Source organism: Rhinopithecus bieti, unplaced genomic scaffold (assembly GCF_001698545.2).
Source record: "Rhinopithecus bieti isolate Rb0 unplaced genomic scaffold, ASM169854v2 scaffold_42745, whole genome shotgun sequence".
Taxonomy (NCBI): domain Eukaryota; kingdom Metazoa; phylum Chordata; class Mammalia; order Primates; family Cercopithecidae; genus Rhinopithecus; species Rhinopithecus bieti.
In genome coordinates this window covers 923,999-946,082 of record NW_016819184.1, presented here as the reverse complement: position 1 = coordinate 946,082, position 22,084 = coordinate 923,999, and positions in this window count along the sequence as shown.

The window sequence follows — 22,084 nt, the reverse complement described above, 5'->3', positions numbered from 1 at the left end:
TACCCCTAGAGTAGGTGCTGTTGGTGCCCACCCACATTCCTGTTCCTGAACCCCACTGTCCAGCAACCAGTAGGGCTACATCATCCCATGCTCTCCTCAGCTACAACCAATGGCTGACAGAAATGGGGGTGCAAAGACCAGTTGTCTCATCACAAGGCGTTAGAGTTTATGCCCTACAGGTCTCCTCTGCCCCCAGGCTCCACCTTGTTATGCCCTACAAGTACCCTCTGCCCCCAGGCTCCACCTGAGGCCATGTCCTTGTCCAGTGCTTCCCCTTCCCTGTCTTCCTGGCCTCAGCCCTGTTGTTGTGCTCCCAAAGTGCATTCCTTCAGTCTCAGCCACATTTGCCCAAATCCCTGCCTCAGGTTCTGCCTCTGGGAGCCTGACCTAAAGCAGAATCCCTGTGAGGAAGCCATTGTGGTTGAGGGTGTCACAAACAGACTACAGAGAACAGAGACACCCTTTGGCCAACAAAAATCTACCCACTGAAAATAAACCTATGCTTCAGATATGTGAACAAATAACAAAATATGAGGAAGGAAATATTACATTCATTTAAAATTTCCATAAAGGTAGAGATAGCCAGAACACCAGTTATAGACACTGTGTTAATTAAAGACTTCGGATCAGTTTCCTAGGGCTGTTGTTACCAATTACCACAAACTTGGTTGCATAAAAGCAAAAGACGTTTATTGGCTCATTGTTCTGGAGGCCAGAAGCACAAAATCAAGGTGCCGGCAGGTGAATTCCTTCTGGAGACTCTGTGGGCGAATCTGTTCCCTGCTTCTCTCCTCTCTGCTAGGGCTTCCACAGTTCTCAGTGCACCTTGATTTCAGATGCATCACTGCTGCTGTGCCACCTCCATCTTCAAAACCCTTCCTCTCTGCCTGTCCCTTTGTCTCCCCCATTCTTATGAGGACTCCTGTCAAAGAGTTTAGGGCTTACCCTAAATTCGGTCAAGCTCATTTCAAGATCTCTAACTTAACTAAGTCTTCTGAGGTGTTTTCTCCAAATAAGGTCACATCCACAGGGGTATCCACTGAGTGGACAAGTCTTTGGGGGATGGGAGAGAGAGTTCAACCCATGACAAATGCATTTGTCGTCTAAGGTCCTTTGCCAAGATCCAAAAGAGTAGAGTCAACGTGTTCTGGGCAAGTAAGTTTCCTTCCCCCTGCTCTACCCACTGGTCCTCTGGGACAGAAGGCTGCGTCCAAAACCACTCACAGCAAACTGCTCTCCACCGTTGCCTGCCAAGTGTAATAAAGGGCTGCCCAGGTACTAAGAGTCCAGCAACCATAAAATAGCCATCCTCAAAATGAGATGACTCTCAGAACCTTTCCACAACAGCCGGTGATAATACAGTTTGAAAACTGAGAGTCTTTGAATGACTAAGAATTTGGCCCTGGGTTTATTCATAAACTTCAATAGCCAAGAAAGATTTACGTGAAATCATCAGAGTTAAACAATCCCACACTATGCCAAACATATTCAGCTTCTCATTCATTTAACTTTTCCGTTTCATCAATTGTGTGTGTCTCGCCTCTGAAGTCGTAATTTACCTTGAAATCCACTGGAGCAGGCACCACTCATGTGACTGCGGGACCCCAGGGCTGAGAGCATCCTTGAGAGCTCAGCTTGAATGTGCAGCAGATGTCTCAACCCCAAGCCATCCCTAGGGACCCAGGATGGGGCCACCTCGGCCACCAACAGTTCTGGGTGGGCCTTTCTATGGTTTGAATGTCCCCTCCAAAACTCATGTTGAAACTTAATTCCCAATGTGACAGTATTGAGAGGGGGATCCTATAAGAGGTGATTGGATCAGGAGGGCAGAATGCTCATGAATGGGCTAGTCCATTCATGGGTTAATGGATTAATGGGTTATCATGGGAGAGGACCTGGTAGTTTTATAAGAAGGGGAAGGGAGATCTGAGTGACTGACCACCTTGGCTAAGTATGCCCCTCGCTGTGTCATGATTTGTGCTGCCTCTGGAGTCTGCAGAGAGTCCCCACCAGCAAGAAGGCCCTCATTAGATTGGGCCTGTTGACCTTGGACTTCTCAGCCTCTAGAAAGTCAATAAATGCATTTATGTTCTGTGTAAGTTACCCAATTTCAGGTATTCTGTTAAAAGCAACAGAAAGCAGGTGAATACGGAGTTATTCTTACATTTGTTCCTGCAAAGTCCCCCCTCCACTCCCTGAGGAAAGGCATGAACTATGCCAAAGGGGGCCTAAAGCACCTTGGAAAAGGCAAGGTTTTCCAGCCACGTGACCATGACTGTATTAGAACAATTACAGTAGTTTGTTGTCGTGTCCAATGGCATAGCCTTATTGTGAAAACACAGAGTGGGCATTGGACAATATATCACAGCCTTGTGAGTCAATATGCAGCTTAGCAGGAAACGGGTGTGGGTGCCAAGAGTGGGTTCTGCAATGTAACTCTGTACAGTTACAGAGACAAGATCCATCACACTTCCATCAAACTTAGGAGCTGCTAACGTGCTGTTAGTCATGAAGGAGTCTAAAACACAGTGGTTTTCCTTTAAAATATTATGTCCCATTTGATTAATTTGGTCAATAAGAAGCCAAGTGAGAGCTGTGTGGTGATTTGTTTCAAAATCAAAGGATTTTATGTGTGAAAATAGGAATTATGGCTCTGATTATGATATTATCATTAATACAATTATTTTAATTAAGAATTTTATTAGACCTCATCAACTGAAGTAATGGATGTGCTGTGAAATAGATTTGCTTCCCCAGATGAAAGGGTCTGCATTATGACAAAAGCCAAGGAAAATTACGCATTTTTCCTACTTTAAAGACACCACAGCCACCTTCCTGAAGAGCCGGAAAGGCTGCTAATCCACATGGAGCATTTCCCTAAAATTTACCACTTTCCCAGTTTCTGACCAGAGAAATTGAAGGATTAGGCTGGAACTCTAGGGTCTCTCTGGGCACCATGTAAGTAGGGATGATGTAGATTTTCAATTCTTTTGTCTATTTTATTTTATTTTGAGATGGAGTCTCATTCTGTCACCCAGGCTGGAGTGTGGTGGCATGATCTCAGCTCACTGCAAGCTCTGCCTCCCGGGTTCAAGCAATTCTCCTGTCTCAGCCTCCTGAGTAGCTGGGACTACAGGCACCCGCCACCATGCCTGGCTAATTTTTGTATTTTTAATAGAGACAGATTTCACCATGTTGGCCAGGCTGGTCTGGAATTTCTGACCTCAGGTGATCTGCCCGCCCCAGCCTCTCAAAGTGCTGGGATTACAGGTGTGAGCCACCACACCTGGCCGATTTTCAATCCTTTTGAATCCACTGAGTCTGACCCGGAAATATGATTAGGTTTGGGACCATCTACCCTCCATGTGATGTGGTCGAAAAGCCCCCATCTCATGCTGCACCTTGTCCTGTTGGGGGTCGCTTAGGGAGTGAGGCTCCATCTACGTGAACCAGGCAGGGTTATTTGCAGTTGATAATCCAGAGCCAAAACTGCCCCCACTAAGCAACTTAAAACTCACTTTAATTAATGTCAATATATTTCTTTACATCCACAGCCTCTTGGAGGAGCTAACGCAAAACAAACCAAAGGGAAAAAAATATCAATTGTTTGGGGGATTTTAAGAGAATTATTTAATATCAGATTAAGCCCATTTTGATTGTCAATCTATTTTCGGCTCAACATTACCAAAGCATATTACAAGAAAACTCCGTTTTATGAAGTGACGATGACTTACATCTTTCTCTCTCTGCGCCCGACTTCCTCTTGCACACATTCCGTCTCCAGAGGATCTGAAAAGAAGCCTGGAGCTATCCTTGTCGGTGCTCCAGGTTCATCCCACAGACTGAGGAGCTTTTCACAAAATACCATGATTTCCTAGGGTTCCACTGCAGTATCTGGAAAGAAAGATGGTTTTCGGTCTGAACCGTAAGGGAAATGGAGCCTGCTACTCACAGAATCATCATCATCATCATTCTCATACCCATTGTGATTAGAATTGGGTATTTTCTAAAAATCCAAAGGCCGTGACTACCCAACTTTAATAGCCGTTTTACCCCCATGGGACTGCAGCACAGCAAGATCCCACATGTGTGCCTATCTGGGCTGTCTGTGTGAAACTCTCCAGCCCCGTTTCTGAACTGAGAGAAGGATGAAGGGCCTTGCAAGATGATTTTTGCAGAAAAGTTGGAGTTGCGCCTGACGCAGGCTGGGTCTGCAGGCATTTTGGAAAGACACTCACCCTGGAAAGTGCGGTACGTCCTGGGGATGTTGTGTAAACACTTGGAGCCCCTTTTCTGCACAGGACCGCTCAGCTCCCCGTCTCCATCTCACAGATTTTCAGGTCTGTTCTGAGGCCCATTTGGCCCCAGGAACATAACGCAGCGAGGAAGGGAAGCCATTTGGCACCTGAGTTGTGTTTCTGAGCCCTGTCTTCCGCGTCTGTGGGCTTGCCAGCAGAGAATGCAGAGGCTGGGTTGTGGAAAATGTGTTTTCAGTGATGGTCTGGCCCCAGAAGATTCTGTGGCACAGACCCCTTCTTACTTAAGCCAATGACTGAAGGACTCCCCAGAAAAATCACACACTTGGCCAACACTTGCGAATACATTCCTCACGGCTGACTTTAATTAAATGGAAGCAAATATATTTTCACAGTTGTTATCACTGATGTGCCACTACAGCAGCCCAGCCTGTGGAGCATTAATTGATGAATGGAAAAAATTTTGAAATTCAACAATTTCCTTCGAAAGCTTAGTTCTGGCTTTGGTGACATTTTGCAGTGTCTTCAGAAACGGGGAACACAAGAGGTTTCATTTAGGTGTTTCCATGGCTTCAAAGCTCACTGTGTAAATTCCTAACTGAGATATGGCCCAACTGATTGTAATGTCATAATTACATCCTTCCTAATTATCCCGAGAATAACAGTAAGAGCGACCCTCACTCACGGAGCCCTTGCTACATGCCAAGCTCAACGCAAATCGTTTTACAGCCCTTGGCTCATTTAAGTCCAGGAAGATGCTACGTAGTTCCTCTATTTTTTAGACGTTTTGTTACATTTTAATATTTCTGAAATTGGGATCTGTATTATAATTGATAACATCATCTGCCAAAAACAAATACCACATATCCAGTGTGCACATCGATTTAAAAACCTGCCATTGATCTAAGTCATTTTGGAAGAGAAGTAATAGAGTGTTAAGATCCCCATTTGCAGATGAGGCAAATTGAGAGAGACAAAGGAATTTGCTCAAGGGCACATAGCTAGTAAGCTGTGGAATAAGGGGTTAAGCTCATTTGCTCTCTCTCTCTGATTCTGGCAGAAGCTTGACTTTGATGCTTTGCTCATTATGAAAACATTTGTGAAAAGCTGAGCTAATTTATGTGTCCTGAAAGTCCCCACTGCTAAATGAAAGATGGAGATATTTGGGGCATGTCCCTAAAATTTGGAGATTGCTATCAGTGAGAAAACTGGTCTTTAGTCTCTGTCTGCCTGGCACCATCACAGTGCTATGATCATGGCATGACTGTGGCCTGAAGGGAGAAAGGGGGAGAGAGAGAGAGGGAGGGAGGGAGGGAGGGAAGAAGGGTGGAAGGAAGCGGGGAGGAGAAAGATGGACCAAAGACCTGACCCAGGACAGAACGGGTGTGGCGTTTCACACCTCGATTTTCCTTGTCTGTCACCTTTTACTTTCTTCTCCTAAGTTTCTCCATTTTCTTCTCCTTTTCTGAGGATCTTGATGACTGCCAGGTACTCAGGAAAGGAGGGTTGCTGATTTTCTGCAAATAAAAAAACCGTACAAAGGTCACCACCTCTCACACAGTCTGGTGTTGGCCCCAAGTCCACAGTTTGTCATTGTTGTTTGTAGCAGCAATAGCACCTGCTCATTTCAGCAACAATATTGTGTGGTCCAGACAATGCAAGTTGAATAGGAAGTCTTTGTCAAATGATTCATGACATATTAAACAGGCTACTTCATCAGGGTTTTTTATACCCACATAAATAGTTATAAGTGATTGAACCTTGGGACACAGTTAGTGTGAGAAAGTGATTGCTTTATGGAAAAGAAATCTTCTTTCCAAGCTCTTTCAATTTCCTGATGATCCAGCTCCCAGGATCCCTTTCAAGACCATTTTATTGGAAGTTAAGATGCTCAGGAAGCAGGGGTCCTGTCCATCAAAGTCACGCTGCGAACAAATAAGGCTTCCAGGTTTCTCACGACGCACCGAGTACTCAGGACTCACACTTGCAGCGAGCTCCAGTCGGGCACCATGCCACACAATGGTGGCGGCACACCTTCCGGATGCCACACAGCTTCTCGGTGGCATGCAACCTTGCTCTTCACTTTATGAATCTTCTTAGTGGATCAATATTAGGTCTAGTGACCTGCAGCTGAGGAACAACGGGTGGCTCCTGGACAGAGAGGGGGACATGAAGCTTGTGCAACACCTGTGCTCACAGAGGGGCACACTTTCCTGGAGCCAGGTGCAGGTGACTGGCATTGCCTTTTCTCCAGGACAGGGTTATCCTTGTGGTAGCCATGGTAAGAAGTCCTCCTGCCGAGGCAAATCTCCAAGGTGCTGCTGCTGAGAGGCTCTGGTCAATCTTCACAAGGCTTCCGGCTATTTTACAAAGAAATCACATCTTAAAATGTCACTTTTTCTTCCCAAGAGAAAGTCCTTTTTGTCTCATTCATGAGCCCCTTCTCCTCAGCCCCCGCCTGCCCCTCCACTCCTATTTTCTCCAGCCCACCAAGACCCACCCTCTCCACTAAGAGCTGACACGCTTATGGGAGGAATTGACTAGAGTATCTGCAACGATTCCTCCAGGCTCTGCCCCTACACTGGGACCCACTCACTCACCTCCACCATCAGTAGAGCACAAAGGATGCCGTCTTGGGGATGCAGAAGTGGGCTGTGCTCAGAGCCACATTTGCCAGTAAACTCTTCAGACATTTTGCTTCACTCAATGGCAAAGCAGCATTGAAAAAGAAGTTTAGGATCAGTGCTTACAGGACTAGGAAGGTCTTCTTTAGAGGGGAGATGCTATCAGTTTATAACAGTCAGTGAAGTCCTAGGCTGCACTGTGAGTCCAAGTGGTCAGGCAGCCTCTGAACAATGCAATGCACAGCCTTTAATTTCACTCAGTTACAGCTGGGTGGGTGGGGGGTGGGGTGCCATGCTTGGGCCTCTCATTTTACAAAGGGAATTTGAAACTCTAGGCTATATTGCGTAGTTGTGTTATGAAAAATTCCAGATTTCCAGAACTATTTTATGTTCTGGTAAGTTTTTAAACTGGAGAAATGTTCTAAAATAAAATTCAGATAATGAAAGGCACAGGGACTCTGCCAACAAAACATAAAAGCCACCTTTAAGTCCACACATCAGGAAAGCAGTGCTGTACCTTGTTTGCAGAACACAAAGTAGTCTTAGAGGCAAAGAACAAGACCTGCTCTGCAAATTTTCCATAGTTGTGAGTAGTAGAGTCACATCGTCCTGCAACAGGAAGAACGAGACATCAGAGGTGCGGGAACAAGATAAGCAGTAAGGGGAGCCAGGTTTCTGCTTCGCGGAGAAAGTAAATGTGGCCATGACTTCCAGCCCTGGGTCACATGATCTGGGGATGTCTATGTTATGAGTTATATAGTGAGGCTTTGAAAAACATATATATAGATAGATTAATATAGACATATACAGATACCGATAAAAACAGATACATATATAGATACAGATGGATAGGGTCCCGAATAGAGAGAAAGACATATATAGAGAGATGCACACACATAATATAGATATAAATATGGGCATAGACATAATGTAGATATAGATGGAGATATATATGCAGATAGAAATAGATGAATACAGATACAGATAAAATTAGATATATATATGGATATACATGGATAGAATCTGGATATACATAGACATCAAGACATAGAGACATAGATACCTATGCATAATATTGATATATTACATATATAGTTAGTTATTAGATATAATAACTTCTACTAAAAGAAGCCACTTAAAATGACCACCATCTGGAGACTGCAGAGGACAGTGGCCTTGGAGGGGAGCAGAAAGCATGGAGTCAAAGGCTGGAGGGAGCCCCTTGGCATGGCACTGTGAGGAGGGCATAGCTCCCAGGAAACACCACTTTCACAGGTGACTTCCCCACCTCCTGGTGTTGGTTCAGGAGGGCTCAGCTAAAATCTGTCCATGATCTTCTCTGCCTCCCCTGTGCCCCGCCCATGGCTGTCTAGGGCACTTTACCCTCATAAGCTGGCCCGCTTAGGCTCCACTCCTCATTCCCCTGGCCCGTTGGCCTGGGAACCAGGGCTTCAGGTCTGCTTTGTGCATTAATGAGGTTTGTTCCAGAACCTCACCAGCATTGAGGATATTTCAAACCTTGTGACAAAATCTTCTTGGCAACAGTTTGAGTCCATCTCTTCTCCAAATCTCTGGAATCTAGACAAGCAACACAAAACGTCGACCTTTGCCAGAGCCAGGCACTTCCAGGAGGCACCTCTCTGAGACAATCCTGTAGTCCTAAGGCCCAAGGAGGCTGATGCTTTTGAGGTCCTGCCTGGGAAGGCTGAGTGGCCCTGGTAGGTGACATTCTTGTTATTTCATGGCAGACAGAGCACAGCTATGCACTTAATATGCTGACCTGTATCTACGCCTGAAGACAAAACTGAACCTGAAACTCATCAAAAAAAGGCAAGTTGCCCAATGCCTTTTACTTGCACCTCCTTCCCTCCACCTAGTGATCTGCACATTAATGTGTTCCTCTCTGAAACCCACTTGTGAATCTTGTTTAAGCAGCAATGGTACTGCCCTTGGATGCAAATCCTTTTGGTTATAATTGTGGCGACTTTCGTTCAGATTTCTGCCATCATTTAAAGTATTTACATGCTGGGAAGACTTGGTAGGTCAAAAACCTGAGTTTTTTTTTTTTTTTTTTTTTTTTTTTTTTTTTTTTTAAATACTCAGAACTGGCTTTGCTTGCTGCCTTGCCAAGGAGTCCCTACCTGGCCCTTCCACCTAGGGGAACAGCAGGCTCGCAATGTTGATCCAGTAGACTCAGTGGATTCTTGATCCTCTGGCAACGGGCATGAAGGAAAATAAGGAGAGAAAGGAGAGGATGAATGAGGGTCAGGTCATTTCTAAGTAATGCTTCACAGAACACAGAGGTGGTGCAAGATGAAAGGTGCAAGTTGTGAGCTGCACGGCTCCCTGTTCGCCACTGTTGAGAGTCCACTCTCTCACCATTTTCTCCAGGCTTCATAATGGGCCAGCTTTTATCTCTCACTAGAAACTTCTGACATGCTGCTGGCAAAGTTTTTGAGCAGCAGTCTGGGGCTGTTCCTGGTCCTACTAAAGCAGGAGGTGGGAGTCAGGTGGGGCCTCTGAGTCAGGGATGTATGCAACTATGACAAGTTATAGATTGTCACACCTGGCACATTGGATGGCATTGGAGAGCACCCTGGGGACTTCATCAGGGCTGCTCCAGAGAGATCCTGGCTTTACAGATTGCACTCTGGGTGCCGCTTCCTTTCTCCTTCAGATATATCCTAGGTCATGTCTGCCACATTCCCCAAGGTCAGGGCCACTTCTCATGGCCACTGAAGAGGTCTCCGAGAAGCCAGTACCTAGAAAAACAGTGCATGAAAAAGATGCTAAGGCAGCTTCTCCTTCTTGGCGCCAGCATCAATCGTAAGGTTCTAAGGACAGTTTGTTGCATGTAGAATGAATTCCCACTTGAAGGCATGACAGATCTAGACATTAGGAAAGTTGTTCTCATCTCCAGCCTCTGGGGGAACACCGAGCAGAGGTATAGCAGGTTTGAACGGGACCGTCCAAGTACTATGGGACTAGGGTTTCTGTCCCAAGAGATGAGCCTTCCAGAAATAACATGGAGTCACCATAGTTTCTCTTACATTTTGAGTTTTGTCCCCCGACTAATATATGTGAAAACCCAACCCCCAGTACCATGAATTGTGACTTTATTTGGAAGTAGGGTCTTTACAGAAATCATCGAGTTAAAATGAGGTCACTAGTGTGGACCTGTATTAATCTGTTCTCATACTGCTGTAAAGATATACTACCCAGACTGAGTGATGTATAAAGGAAAGAGGTTTAATTGACTTACAGTTCTGCATGGCTAGAGAGGCCTCAGGAAACTTACAATCATAGTGGAAGGAGAAGGGGAAGCAAGTTTGGACCCTCTCACATGGTGGCAGGAGGGAGAAGCAAGAGCGAAGGGGGAAGGGGCAATGCCCCTTATAAAACAATCAGATCTCATGAGCACTCACTGACTCTCACAAGAACAACATGGGGAAAACCACCCCCATGATCCAATCACCTCCCACTGGGTTTCTCCCTCGACAGGTGGAGATTATGGGGATTACAACTCAAGATGAGGTTTGGTACCTGTAATCCCAGCACTTTGGGAAGCTGACACAGGAGGATCACTTGAAGTCAAGAGTTTGAGACCAGCCTGGTCAACATGTTGAAATCCCGTCTCTATTAAAAATACAAAAATTAGCTGGGCATGATGGCATGTGCCTATAATCCCAGCTGCTCAGGAGGCTGAGGCAGGAGAATCACTTGAGCCCAGGAGGCAGAAGTTATATATATATATAGTGAGCCAGGATGAAGATGAAGGCTCCAGGGTGCTCTCCAATGCCATCCCATGGGCCAGGTGCGGCAATCTATGCCTTGTCAGAGCTGCATACATCCCTGACTCAGAGGCCCTACTCTGTCTCCAGCCTGGGAGACAGAGTGAGACTCCATCTCAAAAACAGAAAAACGTTGAGACACAAAGCCTAACTACACCAGGACCTTAATCCAGTGTGATCAGTATCCTTATAAAAGGGGGATAGTTGGATGCAGAGACAGACACACAGAAAATAAAGATGATGTGGAGACACAGGCAAAACTTGCGTAAAGGAGGAGGGTTGGAGGGATGCATCCACCCTGAGGGAGGCCTGACGTCACCAGAGCTGGGATGGAGACAGGAGAGAGATACCTCCCTGGGGCTTTCAGAGGGAGCAAGTTCCCGCTGACATCTTGATTTGGGACTTTTGGCCTCCAGAACTGTGGGGCATTAAATTTCTGTTGGTTATGCCCCATAGCGTGTCATGCTTTGCTACACTAGTCCTAGGACATGAACACACTTCCTCTTCCCGGATATTGCGTGTACACACAACACTATCTGCGCCCCGAGCCCTCCTGGCTCTGCAGAAGGCAGGGCCATGGGCCAGGAGCTCCTGTGTTCTGCCCCCACCACACCTGTGCAGGGATTGTGGCCTTCTGGGGAGTGTCATCAACTACCAGTTCCACAGTGTGCAGACACAAGAGAAGGAACTTCCTGGAGGCGTCGCCTCGACTTCTGTGCTCCAGCCACGGCCAGGAGGAAACAGCACTTTCAGACGCACACTCTTGAATTCAGCTGGGGCAGCCGCCGGTAATCAGGCAATGAGGCCAAGTCTTTTCCGATTTGGAGCCCGCTGATATCCTGTGACCTAGGGGAAATGAGTTGATCGCTTCAGTCAAAGGATAACCATGTTGGGTCACCCCATCCCAGGGCCGCAGGAGGCCAGCCAGGCCCCTGTGTTTGTCTCAGCCCATCACAGAGTGTCAGTTCCAATGAGTGGCCTTGCCACTGTTTAGAGGACATTACCTGGGAGTACAAGCCAAGGAGAGTGAACCTCCCAGCCTGTGTTCCTGGGGTGGGCAGAGCCCGACTGATCCTGCTGTTTCCCACTAAACGAGCCTTGGGGGATCGTCTGGTTGATGGGGCACCTGACAGGCAGGTGGTGCAGAGCTGTGTTTTGTGTTTGCTGGAGAGGAAAAGAGTTTCCCATCCCCGACCCGTGGAGCAGGAACATGCCACCTTTCTGAGGCCACGTCATTCTGCGTTCTCTCTCTGCCTGAGTCTCAGCTCTACACTTTGGCTTAAAGCAGCATGTGCACAATGTAGAGGATTCACAGGGGAAAATAGAAACAAAGAAGTCCTCCAGGAAACGCCCCCTGCAGCCACTCACAGTATCTCCTCCTTGAACTGCAGAAAACCTGGTGCCATCTGCAGAAGAATGATGGAGGAGGAGCCACAAGGACACACCAACATGGCATGGCACCTGGTGGCACCTGTGGCAGACATACTGTTTTTATTTATTTATTTATTTTTGAGATAAAATCTTGCTCTTTTGCCCAGGTTGGAGTGCAATGATGCAATCTCGGCTCCCTGCAACCTCCACCTCCTGGGTTCAAGCAATTCTCCCTGCCTCACCCTCCCAAGTAGCTGAGATTTACAGGCACCCACCACAACACCCAGTTAATTTTTTTAAAAATATTTTTAGTAGAGACTGGGTTTCTTCATGTTGGTCAGCTGGTCTCGAACTCCTGACCTCAGGTGATCCATCTGCCTCAGCCTACCAAAGTTCTGGGATTAGAGGCATGAGCCAACGTGCCCAGCCAACACGCTCTTAATCCACTGAATACCATCTGAAAACTTGAAAGGCACAATGATTACTGACTTGATCAGGTTCTACAGATTATATCAATACAGTTTTGACTTTTCTTAACTGTCTGGATAATTTGACTAAACGTGGATGCAATGTGGTCCAGTCCACATGGATGTATTTCATGTTTGCACTGAAGCGTTGCTCCTCCTATAAAAAGAGATCATTTGGAAAATAGGAAAAGCACGCTATTTAATATTATAAACACTCTTAGCCCTTGCTGACCTCCAAGTCAGCTTCCCAGCCTGAGTTCTTCTAACGCTGCGGAAGAGCACAGTGCCCCCGACTTAGTCTTCTTGCCATGTTGTTCCACACCAGAAGGAGGCAGGTAATGAGATCCCGAGTTCCTTTGAGAAATCACAATCCCTGGCATCCACTGGGGAAATGTCACTCTAATAAAAGGGAATGAGGACAATCCCCACGTCCTCTCACAGAGAGTGGCCACAGGTGGCTTTTATTAATCCACCAGGGTTCCTCTACTCTCAGAAGAGTGTATGTTGATCAGCTGCATGGCCCAGGATCTCATCAGGCCTCAGGCCACTTACACACTTCCACTCAGGACCCAGAGAGGCAGGAGGCAGTTACCTGGTGAACAGTCAAACCAGACTCACAGAAGCTGTAAAACCCAACCTCTGGCCAAGCCCTGGAGATGGCTCTAAAACTCGTGCCAAAGTTTTGCCCAGGGAAAGCCTGTGTTTCATCCCCACAGCATGCTCCACTCCACACCCTGATTACTGCCCCCAAACCACCCATCCCCATTCCTAGACCCTGGCAGCACAAGGACAGGCTTGCACGCAGCTAACCACACAACTAACCAAGACTCTACAAATCCACCTCACCACTGGGATTTAGGTTCAAGATGACAGGCTGGGACGTGGCTTCAGGAGGTGAAGCGAAAGCAAGTGTAGCCTTGGGTGCTGTTCTCAAAACAGCAGCTGGAGTGTCAGAGACCACAGCCCCCTGACAGTAGAGCCTGGAGTTTCTCTGTCTGCTCATGCTATATCCCGCCACTCGGCACATGTTTGCTGAAAAAATAAATGAACAAGAGCCTGCCAGGTTGTCTCCCAGGACTAAAAGAAATGGGACAGAAGCACAGACATATCTGTGTGAAAATGGAGCGTGTGCCCCCAGGGAGTCGGTACAGGCCAGCTACTGGGGCGTCTGCCCTGGTGGATGCTGTGGGTCACAAGAAGTCGGACTCTTGGACCCCTGAGTCCCCGGCTGCTGCAGGAGGTCTGAGGTCTGGGAAATGGTGAGCTGAGATCAGCGGGCATGTAAGAGTGTGTCAGGCTTGGAGATGGACAGGAATGTTCCCCACAGAGGCAAGTGTTCTGCCAATGTGCCAACACGGGAGGTGTTTCCAGCGCGGAGCATCCAAAGATCTGAGAGGAATCATTTCTGCAGACGAGGCGGCACTGGAAGTATCCACGGTGGGGAAAGGGGGAGGGCCAGGGTCCGGCAGGAAGGGGTTGAGGACAAACAGCAGGAAAGCCACGAAAGTCTTGTCATCAGGGAGTGTGAGCTACAGTCGCTGCGTGAGGGGGATGGCGACTCTGGCTGCTGTGGAGAAAAAAATCGATGAGAAAACCTTAGAACAAAGATTTGCAGAAAATCTGGCAGGAAAAGCTGAGAGAAGGAAACAAAAAGTCCCTTTTCCATCCTCCCAGCAACAGCAGCAGGGCGTGGGGAAGAGCCAGGGACCCGGGTGTGCGCTTGGATCCATCACTGTTCTGGGCTGCGCTACTGGGCCCTCCCAAGGCTCTTATGACTGTGAGCAAGTTTTGAACATCCTGTCATGAAATTCATCCAATGGGGAACAGGAAAGATCAAATCATTTTTAGCAAGGCTCTATTCTGTGGTCCTAAAATTTCACGCCTGAGTTAGCCCACTGTACATGTTTGGATAAGACACCCAAATTCTTATATTATCTCTTTTTGACATTTAGAAAGACTCAAGGAATGGAAATCTAGTGCCAGACTGTGTGGAACCCTCCTTTAATTCTACAATCAGGTAGTAAAATCTGTGATCACTTGCAGATTCTCAACAAGGAGGCTCCAGTGGCCTTCACTGGCCCTTGCAGCGGTCAGGGAGGACATAAGATGGGGAGAAGAGACATCCAAGCACCTTCGTAGGGAGGTGCTAGAACATCGCAGCACCTAGAGCTTCTTTGAGTAGAAACAGATATATTTCTAACGCGTTAACAGCTCCTGTGAAAACTAACCCAGTAGGATACAGACTCTTGGACTAAATAATATTTTGAAATCTACAAAAGCACCTTTCTCTTCCCAAGCAGCTTTTCTGAAACATATTCTGCAGCCTTTCTCTGTTGGCCTCTGGCACGCAGATATGAGAAATCTGATTCCCGCACTTTTCCTTTCTGTTTGTGAAGGAAGAACAAACTGCATTTTGCCAGGTGAACAGGAGCATAAATTCAGCCGAGATGGTGTCTCATTAATCAGTTCGCAGGGCTGGATAAATGATGCCAGACTGGGATCCCCATACTAAATGCATCAACTTAGAAATGATTCATTTACTTATAGGAAAGGAAAATACAAAATGGTGGAAGAGAGCCAGTTATTTTCATCCAACTCCTCTTTGGTTTTTACGATTGAAAAAGGGAATAATTTAACAGAACAGGTACATACACTAGGTACAGTGTATGCACACTTCCCATAATGCAAATTGGTGTCTGACAGTGGAGAAAGGAAGGAATGCCAGAAGGCACGTCTACATTTGGAGAGTTGAGGAGCATAAATCTGAGAGGGAGATTAAACTCAAGCTTCATAAAGCTTGCTCAGCCCCCGGTATAAGGAGATGAAATAGAGCTCTGGCTTCCAACTGCATCAGATCAGATAATGGACGGATACTATGTCATGAAGTCATCATGGAAAATCTCAACTGACCTTCTGTTTCCGGTACTCATCTGAGTAATTTCAAAGCTAGGTTCAGAGAAACACCATAATCAAACAAGATCCTGACGATTTCCCCAGCAGTTCTTGGATATTTGCATAATGTAAATAGAATCCCTTTCCTAAAATGAAAGGCCAGCGTGCCTGCCCAAGGATCTTCTTGCTCCATTAAAAAGACAAATGTATCTGTGAAATAATGGGAACGGCCAGACTCAGGTATAGAAATGGACGGTTTTACGTATTTCATTTTGCACAGAAATATGTTTTAAATGAAATACTACCTGACAGATAAATTACTTGGCTTTGTGCATACAACAGATTGATTTAGTGTTCCCAGCAGCCCAGATGGCTGGCGACAACTTTGTAGGTGCTTAAACATCTTAGTACATGAAGGCAATTTCTCCACTAATGCAAAACATTTGTAGAGTGACCCCAGTGTGTCATCTTTCTCTTTTAACCCGAGAAAAGATCAGCCTTAGAGTAGTAAGACGCAAATGGGCTGAGGTAACCCGTACCTTCTTTTAAACAAAAGGACAGTTAAATGTACCATAATCGTGGTTTCATAGTGACCCAAAATTAAAATGCTGGCTCCAATGTTCAGAGCAATCGGAAAACCCTTCCTCGAGCGTAGGAACAGACATGCTGGCAATTTGTTTTTATAATTGCGGTCTTTGTCATCTCTAATTTTAAATAGTAATGTGAAGAGGACAGCTGGAAATTTAGCTTGCTGTTCTCTCAATTCCCAACAAGAACAAAGAAGTGCCAACCCTAAAGGAACCTCTCTAGGCCTGGATAGGGGAAAATTAACAATCGAAGCTGAAAACATATGTTGTACAGAAGCAGTGTCTTAATAATAATAATGCCAGCTCGGTGTCCAGACCATGGGACCATCCTACAGGTGAACCCATTTTATAATGAGAAACTTGTGCTACTAAATTACCTGGATGGAGGCCAAAACAGATTTGCTGAATGCCAAGTTTTGCCTGGAGGAAACGGTGCAGGAAACAAAACAAAGAACGGCATTCTACTATTGAACCAAACCTTCAGAGAAGGACAGCAAAATGATCAAGCAGCCTGAAGAGCTGCAACTGGGAGGCTTCGTAGCTTGGGGCTCCAGCGTGCAGGGCAAAGCCAGCCAGGCTGGAGCCCAGCATGACTGTGAAATCACAAAGTACCCGGGTGAAAGACAAAGAAATCCGAGTCTAAGGATTGGGACCAACAGTCACCCTCAAAGCTCAAAAATAGATGGATAAAATACAGAAACAAATGTGTGCCCAACCTGCACGCATACCTGTGTGTGTTTTGCCTGCAGCTTACCTGAAGTGGGGAAGAAACGACATAAGCTAAAACTATAAATAAATCCTCAGATAACATGCCTTGATAAATTATTTTGATAAATTTGAATCTACTTGGGGACACATCCTTATAGTTGAGGGCAGTTTCCTAGAACTAAGGATCTCATGATTCTAATAACAGCAACAAGGCATCAGATTCATGGACTCCTTGAAGGAGCTTGGAGAAGAAGAGCAAATGAGAGCACTTTGAACAGTTTAAATATTCTGTTCTTGACTTCCATGGGAAATAGATTTGTGTCAATAAAATGTTCATCATGTCTTGTCACAGTATTTTTAATAGTGAATCAAAGCCAGAAGGTCTTTGATGATCAACAGAGTGAATTTATTTAAATTGATTTAAAATATCTTAGTGGATGGGTGTTTCACTGTTCCTAGTTGATTGAGGAGGGAAGCTGCAGCTAATATCTGTCTTTTGAGAAAGTTCAAGAGGACCTAGATAAGTTTATTTACCTGCTCAGTGGTTAACAAAAGTCCAACTTTATCAGGGAGCAAGTTTTCTTCAAGTAAGTAGACATTCACTTCACCTATACTTATTACGGCCCTACTCAGGTGGTGATACCACCCTTCCTCCATCTCAAAATGTGCAGTCCATGCTCACAAATAACCACAGAAAGGAGTAGGTAGACGTATGTCCTTTATGGGACACAGTGTCATTAGGTCTTTAGAGAGTGCTTCTTCAAAAGCAATACAGTTTCTCACTAGTCCAGAGATTAACAGCCTAACGATGTTGGTTTACTATGGCTTCTCTGCAAACTACTTGTGAAGAATAATATGCCCCATTTCTAAATTAAGTAAACGTGATTAGCCTATTATTGTCCACAGGAGACTGACATCTAATTCTGCCCTTCCAAAATCCCAGCTGCAATGCACAACATCTGCAATGCACAATGAATGTTATATATTAATATATTTATAGTGTATACATAAAAACATATAAGTTCAGTGTACATATAATATGCATAAATCTGCAACAAGACTGGAATCAGGAGTGCCTATTCTCACACCCTGATGTGGAGAATGTCTGCAAAATGCACTGCCAGTGGTAACAGGCTGTGTTAATACAGCTGCTTTTTAGGATGGTAGACCCAAAAGCCTCCTTTACAATGCAGGAGGGAGATCATTGCAGGAGGGAGATCATTGCAGGCGGGGGATCATTGCAGGAGGGAGGTCATTGCAGGAGGGAGATCATTGTAGGAGGGAGGTCATTGCAGGGGGGAGATGATTGCAGGAGGGAGATCATTGCAGGAGGGAGGTCATTGCAGGGGGGAGATCATTGCAGGAGGGAGATCATTGCAGGCTCCATTAGAAGTGCCTAATATGCAAGGTGTCAGCAGGTCACAGCTGGAATTAGTGGTCCTTGAGACCACATGGGGATTACCCACAGCAAAATCCAGTTTGGTAGATGGGCTTATCTCTGACTGGCAGACAGCAGCAAAGGAAGAGGCTGGGCAAAGTCCTTGCTCTCATTGATGGCTAATCTGGAAGCTTGATCACATACAAACCCAGATCTCCCAAGCCACTTCCCCAGACACAAAGACACAGTGAGGGAAGGTGCTCTCCTCCTGGAGTCATGCATCATTCCAGGTCCCTCCTGACTTCCAGTCCCCTGTGCCCCTTAATCTGTAGGATGAATGTTATCAACCAATCCTGGAGCTGAGATCCTAGAACGCGATCTGAAAGTCTTCCAAGAAGGATGAGGGAGAGAGTCAGGGGACTCTGGGATTCCTGGTTTGTGGAAATGTGAGGCCCACAGAGGCTTCTTCTTGTCTGGAGAGGAGTAAAAACTGTGTCTAATGCAAAGGTCCCTCAGAATAAAAGTAAGATAACATTGTACTCAAGATGCTGGAGAGAAAAATACTTTCGAAAAATGTTTATTACAGAAAATGCAAACCAGGAATAAAACAGAAAATCTAAGAGTCAAGCAAGAAAATAAGAGACGTCTTCAAAAAATCATATAAAATCAATATTATAAACAGCTATGCATGAATTTCACATTTTTGTACCAAAATAAGCTTGCATTAACTTGTTATATCACATATCTGACCAGGATCTAGTTTGAGGCACTAAGAAAGATAAGAAATTAGTTTTCCCTGTTAGAGCAACATGAATTCTGCTAAAATTGAAGGAAGAAAAAACACGAAATTTATGCTGAACCTTGGGAGGAAGAATGGTGAAATCATTGATGCTTTATGAAAAGTTTATGGAGACAATTATTCAAGGAAATCAGCAGTTTACAAATGGATAACTTTCTTTAAAAAGGGACAAGACCATGTCGAAGGTGAAGCCTGCAGAGGCAGACCACAGACATCAATTTTCAAAGAAAAAAATAATCTTGTTATACCCTAGTTGAAAAGGACCAATGATTAACAGCAGAAACAATAGCCAACACCACAGACATCTCAGTTGGTTCAACTAACACAACTGTGTCTGAAAAATTAAAGTTAAGCAAACTTTTTACCTAATGGGTACCAAAACCTTTGCACCCAGATCAGCTGCAAACGAGAGCAGAGCTTTCAATGTGAATTAAAAACAAATGGGATGAAGATCCTGAAGCATTTCTTGGAAGAATTGTATCAGGAGATAAAACATGGCTTTACCAGTACCATCCTGAAGACAAAGCACAGTCAGAACAATGGCTACCAAGAGATGGAAGAGGTCTGGCCAAAGCAACAGTGGACCAGTCAAGAGTAAAGGTCATGGCCACAGGTTTGGGGATACTCAAGGCATTTTGCTTTTGCTGACTTCTTTTTTTTTTTTTTGAGACTGAGTCTAGCTCTTCCACCTGGGCCGGACTGCGGTGGTGCTATCTCAGCTCACCGAAAGCTCCGTCTCCCGGGTTCGCCATTCTCCTGCCTCAGCCTCCCAAGTAGCTGGGACTATAGGTGCCTGCCACCAAGCCCGGCTAATTTTTTGTATTTTTAGTAGAGATAGGGTTTCACCATGTTAGCCAGGATGGTCTCGAACTCCTGACCTCGTGATCTGCCTGCCTTGGCCTCCCAAAGTGCTGGGATTACAGGTGTGAGCCACCGCACCCGGCCTGCTTGCTGACTTTCTAAATGGCCAAAGAATGGTAACAACTGTTTACTATGAGAGTATTTTGGGAAAGCTGGCCAAAGCATTAGCAGAAAAATGTCCAGGAAAGCTTCAGCAGGGAGTCCTTCTCCACCATGACAATGCTCCTGCTTATTCCTCTCATCAAACAGGGGTGATTTTTTCAGAGTTTTAATGAGAAATCATCAGGCATTCACCTTACAGTCCTGATTTGGCTCCTTCTGACTTCCTTTAGTTTCCTCATCTTTGGAGCACCCACTTTTCTTCGGTTAATAATGTAAAAACGATTCCATTCACATGCTAAATTCCTAGGATCCTCAGTTTGCCAGGGGTGAACTAAATGGCTGGTGTCATCTTTACAAAACTGTCTTGAACTTGATGGAGTTTATATTGAGAAATAAAGTGTAAATTTTTGTCTTTATCTTTTAATTCTATTTTCCACAAACTTTTGAAGTCCCCTCCTGAAATAACTAAATTATAATATGGAAGAAATAAGAAAATGTGTTGTGACAAACAATAAATCATGTCAAAATGGTATGTTAGAAAATGTGAAATAAATGTTATTAGATGCAGCTGATAAAAGTGCCCACCTGGAAAATTCCGTGATAAGAACACATCAAAAGGCATAAGAGTTCTACAAAGTAATTGGTAACTAAATAGATGTATAAAAACATCGAGTTTCTCTTTATACAATTGAAAATATAATAAAAAAGGAAAAGCCCATTACGTCTGCTGTAGTATCTGTACTAACAGCAAATAATAAGAAACTCTTTTCAGAGGAGGTCACATAATAAAGTTCATAAATGTGTGTGTGTGACGTGTGTGGTCTGTGCATGCACGAACCCAAGATAAGATGAAGGTGGCATTTTAAAATCAGAACCGAAAGACTGATCATTTTTAAACGTTTTGTACCATTTCTTAATTATGAAAGGAGAAAAAAAAGCAGTGTCTTACCTCTTGACGTACACCATAATATCGGCTAGATGAAAAGATGAAATACGAATCATAAATCATGAAAGACCTGGAAGACAACATGGATTAATATGTATCCGATCTTAGAAGAGGGAAGTCTTTCTCAGCACGACACAAAGAAGCTATAAAAGAAGAGACTGATCTAATGATCTAACTACATTAATGAAGCATTAGAGGGAAACATCATAAACAAATTCAAAAAGCCCACGATATTCTGAGAAAGTTATTTGGATCACATTTCAAAGAGTTATTCTATTTATGGTATAAATGTGCCTTGCAAACCGTAAGAAAAGATAACTCAATGGAAAAGAAACAATTCACAAGACACGAAGTCCAGGTATTTAATAAAACATGACAAATGTTCAGTTTCACTGTTAGTGAAGAAAATGGAGACTAAAATGAGATCTATCATGTTTTGCTTAAACAGTAGTTACTATATTCGAAAACTTTTAATGAACATACTCAGTTTCTTTAAGATTCTGTGAAAAGAGACTTCCTTGCAGACTCTTGCCAAAGTCTTGTTGATATAATAATTTTGAGGGCAATTTGATAATAATATGTAAAAGAAATGTACACACCATCTAATAAAGTAACTACTATTAGGCTTTCAGTTAATATTGTGCTCACGACTTAGGTGTAAGATATTCAACGAAGTTTCATCTATACCAGTCATAAATGGGAAATAGCCTGAATGACCTATAAGAGTGAGCTGGTTAAATTGGTAATGGTACATTCAAAGGGTAGAATGCTATTTAGCTGAAAATTATCTTCCCAGACCATCTGTAGTGAATAAGGAAAATAAGCCTATTAGAAGAGGTATACAGGCCAGGTGCAGTGGCTCACACCTATAATCCCAGCACTTCTGAAGGCCGAAACAGGTGGATCATGAGGTCAGGAGTTCAAAACCAGCCTGGCCAAGATGCTGAAATCCCATCTCTACTAAAAATACAAAAAAAAGTAGCCGGGTGTTGTGGTAAGTGCCTGTAATCCCAGCGACTCGGGAGGCTGAGGCAGGAGAATCACTTGAACCTGGGCAGCAGAGATTGCAGCAAGCCAAGATCGTGCCACTGCACTCCAGCCTCGGCTACAGAGCAAGACTCCATCTCAAAAAATGAAAACAAAAACAAAAAAAAAGAAGAGGTATACAAAATCTTATGCACAATTTGATCAATATTGTAGTCCCCCTTATCCTCAGAGAATGCGTTCTAAGGCCTCCAGTGGATGTTTGAAATACCAGAGAGTACTTAACCCTGGAAGCACTGTGGTTTTTTTTTTTTTTTT